We start from the raw sequence: 7,440 nt of genomic DNA on the forward strand, positions 1-7,440 counted from the left end.
GGGGGGAATTGTTTAAAATTTAGAAACTTATGTTGTTTATTTAGGTAATTTTTCCTTTTTTTTAAGTATAACGGGGGTTTCAACCACCCCTAAAAAATTTCCAACTTATTTTTAATGATAGCGGGGGTTATAACCTCCTGTACATAAATGTGGCATGCAACATACCCATGCATAATACTCTATTAGATGCGGCTTTCAGACTTCCTAGGACACTATCGAACCTTAGGCTCTGATACCAAATTTGCAATGCCTCAAGCTTTGTGCCCGGAATGCCACACGGTGCTCATAATCCTAAAGGACCATAAGCTAACCCTTATCTGGTACCTGTTGCATTAAATATATAAAAATGCTGAACAATACAGAAAACTGGCAAAAAACTTACCGTAAGGTTCAAAACATCTAAAATACTCAATGCTTAAAACTGAATAGTGATACATCTGTCCATAAAGCCTCTAAACAACCTGGACTATAGAGTTGATGGGACATGTGTAAGACTCCGCAAAAATCTCACGTCTAATTCAGCTCCTTATGGCTCTAAAATAATCCAACACTTAGAAAATTTTGATAAGTGTTCAACACTTAGTCTTATTTCAAGCCTCCGAACTTCAATGATTTATTTTACGACCTTTCCAACATCATTTTTTAGATTTTCAAGTTACATTGCGATGGGGTAAGGACGTGGTAAATCCCGGGTGAGTTTTGAAAATTTTCAAATAGCGTAAGGGCATGCTTGGATTTCCAAACTAGTAGCTCGAGGCGATCTGCTCGTGTCGCCCAGCTAAAGCATCGCTCTTAGCAGGGCTCCATCCTGGGTAGCATACTACTATTGCCAAGCGTCGCTCAGGGTAGTCCCCCGGGCTAGGCGAGGCACCGCCCCATGGATCGCCCCAGGCCATTTTCCTGCATTCCACCTCCATGTTTTAAAGGGCATTTTGGTCTTTTTCCACTTATATATACGCTCCCAAACATGGGATTTAGCCTAGGTTGAACCAAAATATACTCCTTTTGTTGAAATTCTCTCCAAAATCATCAAGAACATGTCAAGGGTTCAATTGGGGGTTTCAAGATTCAAGCCAATATCACCATAAATTTCTATGGATTCTTAATCTAAGGTATGCGTAGTGTTCATCCATGAATTCCTTTCATCTGTGGAGTTCTGTAACACCTCGATTTTCTGAACCAGAATGCTACATGGTGCTTATGACCCCGAAGGGCTACAAGCTAACCCATGACTGATATCTGTACCTGTACACTGCAATATATGATGTAATAATGCGAAAAGGCATGAAAATAGGCCATAAGGTTCAACTGAATAAAATATCTGACAAAACGTAATATCCATATGGGTGAGCCTCTAAATACTGTCTGAGTAAGGAGTTGAAGGAACATTCCTCTAACTAACTCCATCTAGCAAAACTGAACTGAAATAATAAATAAAATAAAATAATATCATCCTCGAATGGATGAGGACTTACTGTAACTCTGCAACTAGAATGCTACTGCTGATCTGGAACATATGCCTCTGAACTTATGGTGTAACATAAGAGAAAGAACCATAGTTCAAATGTGTTAGCATGTCTGAATGTACTGAGTATACGAGTTAGGTAGGCTAAATGCAAAGGGTTATATGCATGAACAATGCTGACTAATATGAACATGAGAATACATACATACATAAGCAACTATAACTGAACTCGTGGTGATACTGGCTATTGAGTATGAATACTTACGACATGACTTTACTGATACTGAGATACTAAATAGATGAATAACTATTTTTGACAGTTCGAATTATGAAGAACTGGTCTGATTGAAGGTGTATAACAGTTCCGAAACTAAATACTGATAACATAAGCCATGACAACTGACATAACTGATATAACTATGATGATTGACAAGACCGATGTAACTGATACCGAGCAACTGTATTTAATAGTCTGAGTTCTGATAGAACTATCTGAGTTCCGTTCTATATGGAGTAACTGAATTTGATATCAGTCTAATCTAGTGGGTGGTTTTTAAATCTGATAATTTTGATACTGATTAACTATAGTTAAGATTAGTCCTGTCTAATGGGTGATCTTGAAGTGTATTTATAATGATAAGGATTGTCTGTCTCTAATAGTACTAAATCTGTACTACTGAACTGAGTTGACTGTATTTGACAGTCCTGAATCTATAACTGAAACTATGGGATGTATTCATCTAATCGACATGACCCATGCTAAGCTGACTGGGGTCCATTCTCTGCCCTGACTGGAAGGGTGTCAGTACCGCGCCACTAGTAAAGACAATTGCTGTGGAGTCAGTCCTAATCTAGTAGGTGACTCCTTGGATCAGTCCTATACATATAAATGTGCTAACGGGTGACCCCTGAGTATGCCAGCCCTATCTAACGAGTGACATCTCATACCTACGCTGGCTACGTAGTTTTGAAACTTAGGGATTGCTTCTAAGAATCTTCGTCCTTTCTAGCGGTTGAGTCCTCATCCCATCTAAAAGAAACTGAATTGGATAACTGAGCTAAACTAAATAACTGAAATGAACTGATTAGCAGAACTGATACTAATTAACTGAATTGATTCTAGCGGTATTGTTTAGCAGAGCTAAACTAAGTTTACCGAGTTGCCTAACCTGAAGGAACGTACTAGTTCTGAGGACTAACTGAGATTACTGAAATTATTGAGATCGCTAGAAATACTGTTGTTACTGAGATCACTGAGATTACTGAGTAGTGAGGTTACCAAACTACTGAGACTGCTGAGATTTCTTAGTTTTCCTGAGTCACATGACTAACTGAATTCTATAGACTATGGCTTGACTGAGAATATCATTATAACATGACATGGCACTAGGCACACAACTATATTATTTTGGGTACAAGTACCCCCAGGACTCGATGGAAGGAAACTGAGACACATGACTGACTTGATCATAAGAATAAAGTCCACAATTCATAATATCATAAGTAGGGGATTTCATACTACACTTGGTTCTCAACATCTTATACATGGAAGGGGATGTGCATAACATGTATATACTTGTGTTGCTTCAATATCATGCTCATTCCATATCACAACAATAATGTGGAGTTCAAGTAGAATCATAAAGAATAGAACATGGGATTGCCATTTAAGCACTATTAAGTCATAAAAACATGGATTCTATTATTATTGGAATTTTATCAAACACCTTACATGCACAAATTTGGGCATATGTGTACTTATCAATTTGACAATCTTAATCCATCCAAAATTCATGGGTTTCAACTAACCTACTCACATGCTTAATGATAAATACATCAAGATAAAACCTTGAATCCAATAAACAATCATCAATATGAATATAGTCACAACACAACAACAAAATCATAATTTATAATTTAAAACATGATTCTTAAGCTCCATGGTTGAAAGGGATCCATGGATGAACACTACGCATACCTGACTCAGGGTTCTTGACATTTTTGAACTTGAAGGTTTTGAAATCCTTTGATTCTTGAAGAGGATTGGGTCTTGTTCTTCGGGATTAAATTCAGAGAAAAACCCTATTTTTTGTTTTTGGAATAACAATAAGCAAAATGGCTGAATTCAGACTCATCTGGGTATATAGGCGAGTGGTAAGTGACCAAAATACTCCTGTTAAAATGACCTAGCAATAAACTGAACATGGGTGTGACGGTCCAACTAATGGTCCATCAGACACTTGACGATCCGTCACTTAGCCCGTCAGACGTGGACCAGAAATGGAATTCACTGGATAAGAGTTGACGGCCTGGATGATGGTCCGTCACAACTTTGATGGTCCGTCAACTCGTCCGTCAGTCCTTATCCAGTACGTGGCTCAACTTCCTTGGCTGTGACGGTAAAAGTGGTGGTCTGTCACTTATGTGGTGGTTCGTCAACTTGGCCGTCATACTTGGGCATTTCCGACAGTTCCAAGTAAAACGTCCATAACTTCCTCGTCTGATGTCAGATTTGGACAAAATTGGTACCGTTGGAAAGCTAACTTAATTTCCCACGTGATAGAAAGTGAAAATCTCAAAAATACCATGTTTACAAAGATAGTTTTGTATTTAAAAGTAAGTCCTAGCATCCTTGAGATAATTTCTAGCTAGGAAATGGCACGGGTATTACAAAATGTGGCGCTAATATTGGTTTGGATTTTTTGGGGTATTACAATATCTCCCCCTTGGAAACATTCGTCCTCGAATGAGAATGACTAATATGGAAGAAAAGATCAACTGAAGTAAGTACAATACATACACTACTGAAACATGGTTTTGGGACTAACATGACTGATAAGCTGAATACATCATACTGAACATGCATATTTGATGCATGAGTAACTTATTCATGAATGCACAACTGAGTGTTCTGATGAACTGAGTTTCTCATAATAAGAATGAATATCTGATGCCTAATTGATGAGCTAAATCCATGCATATCTGATGCATGATTATACGATTGACATGATACATAAATACATGACCTTAAGTACTAATAAGCTGATCACGCATATCTAACGCGTGAATATATGACTGAACTGGCTCAGGAATATGCGGCTGAACATGCAATGGTAAAGGTACCAAGTTTGAACTGAAAACTACATATGGAATTGAATACAAAGTTTGGTACCAAAATCTGAACATGGGAATGATTAGGATCAAAGAAGACTGTCACTTTGAACTGAAAATATCGATTAGTCTGAGATTAACACTCAATATGCATGAGTGGAAACATAAGAACATAACTGAGTCTGGAATGTGATACATAAACTGAACTAAGTCTAAAATGCATGACATGGATAGAGTATCGTATCGTGGACTAAACTGAGCCATTGAGTACATGGCTTACTGCTGAGTTTTAGAGCTAGAGGGTCGGCTCATAAGTAACACTTCCTCCAAGATAGATTCATCAAAGAAAATAACATATTTTAATCATGAAAGTTTGGGGACTATAGTGTATCTCCCTCCTTTGGACACTATGTCCCTTAAAGGATGCTGGACTGACGTTGCTGAGATATTGAGGAAGTTAAGAAATGCACAAGGAATCTACGAACTAGATTATAACTGAACCTCGAGAGTTTGGGACTAATGCATGATGTATGAACTGAACTGAACTTTCAACTACTAGGAGGTTCTACTTGGAATAGTTACATTCCCTGAGATCTTGGATAGCATAAATAGATGTAAGGATGAGGAAACAAACTATACAAATCTGACTACTCGATTGCTAAACTAACTTGTTGGCTTTACTAACTAACTCATGATGAAACATATGTCCAAATTAGAGAAAGAGATCTAACAATGCATACCATAAACATGAAAGACTGGTAACATACCTGAATTTAGGTCAGGGAAACTTTCGGATCATGATGGGTATTGAGTGCATAAAGTCTATTCTTACGCTGACAACTCTTGGTGCCTTGATGATACAACTCTTTACCCCTCTGTGCTAGAACTCTACACTTTCGTATCCTGTGTCCTGGCTTACGGAAAAGTAAGACTTCTATTCTCACTACCCTTGGCCTCAGAGCCTGGCGCTCCATCATGTCGGTCATATCTGGACTTAGGTGTTGGTGCACTAGCTGAGGATGAAGCTGGGGCTGAAAACTATTGACTATTCTGAGAACGGTTAGCACCTTGTGACTTGGGTTGAGCAAAGCTAAAACTACCTGTCCTTGTCCTCTTACTCTGTTTCTCCCTTATTATAATCTTCTACTCCTCTATCTGCTGAGCATTAGTCATAAGTCTGGCTAAAGTCATATCACTATTTAATATGAGAGATCTGCACTCATTTACCACACTATCGTTCACCCCTGACATGAACTTACTCATCTTGGCTCTACTGTCTGCAACCACATAAGGGGCATATCTGGCTAATTGAGTAAACCTAAGAGCATACTCTTTCACTATCATACTACCCTGCCTGAGGTTGATGAACTCTAGCACCTTAGATTCTCTAAGCTCTAGTGGGAAAAATCTATCAAGGAAAGCAGATCTAAACTCCTCCCACTCTATAGAAACTACATCATCTAACTTTTTTGACTTCCACTGTTTGTACCAAGTGTGAGCCACATCCTGCAACTGACATGCAGCTAACTCAATACTTTCCACAGTAGTCACCCCCATAACATCAATCACTTTTTAAATCTAATCTAAGAATTCCTACAGGTCCTCATCTTCCTTAGACCCCATGAAAGAAGGAGGATTTATTTAGGTAAAGTCCCGAATTCTATCTGCAGTTGAATTGGCCACTAGATTGGGCAAAATGACAGCTGTTCGTTCATCTTAGGCAGCAACTGACTGAGCAAAAGTGGTGAATGTGGTCCTGAACTTCATATAAGAAATATGATCGCCTAAAGGGTCTTCAGGCTGAGGGGTTGACTGATTCCCGTTCCTTCTTTTAGGTGACATATTCTGTAGAAGAAAGGGAGAAATGGATTAGACTGAGAGTGACTTAAGATTATGCTCACTGGCATGACATGAATACTAAAAGAAGGGAAACTATTCCAAAAACATCTCATAGCCTCCTGCACATAAGTGTGGTACACAACACACGCATGTACAAGACTCTACTAGAGGCGGCTTTCAAACTTCCTAGGACTCTACTGAACCTTAGGCTCTGGTGCTCATGACCCCGAAGGACCATAAGCTAACCCATGACTGATATCTATACCTGTACACTACAATATATGACGTGATAATACAGAAAGACATGAACAACAGGCCATAAGGTTCAACTTAATAAAATATCTGACAAAACATAATATCTATATGGGTGGAAAATACCCAAAACAACTGAAGTTTGAATCAAATCTGAAAGCCTCTAAATACTGTCTGAGTAAGGAGTTGAAGAAACATGTCACCAACTAACTCCGTCTAGCAAAACTGAACTGAAATAATAAATGAAATAATATAATATCATCCTCTAATGGATAAGGACTCACTGCAACTCTGTGACAGGAATTCTACTGCTGATCTGGAATACGTACCTATGAACCTATGGTGTAACATAAGAGAAAACACCATAGTGTAAATGCATTAGTATGTTTGAATGTACTGAGTATACAAGTGAGGTAGGCTAAATGCAAAGGGTTATATGCATGAACAATGCTGACTAATATGAACGTGAGAATACATACATGCATAAGCAACTATAACTAAACTCGTGGTGATACAGGCTATTAAGTCTGAATACTGATGACATGACTTTACTGATACTCAGATACTGAATAAATGAATGACTATTTCTGATAGTTTGAATTATGAAGAACTGGTCTGATTGACTGTGTCTAACAGTTTTGAAACTGAATACTGATAACATAAGCTATGACAACTGACATAACTGATATAACTGTGATGATCAACAAGACTGATGTAATTGATACTGAGCAACTATATTTAACAGTCTGAGTTCTGATGGAACTATCTGAGTC

This window comes from Capsicum annuum, chromosome 1, assembly GCF_002878395.1.
Source record: "Capsicum annuum cultivar UCD-10X-F1 chromosome 1, UCD10Xv1.1, whole genome shotgun sequence".
Lineage (NCBI taxonomy): Eukaryota > Viridiplantae > Streptophyta > Magnoliopsida > Solanales > Solanaceae > Capsicum > Capsicum annuum.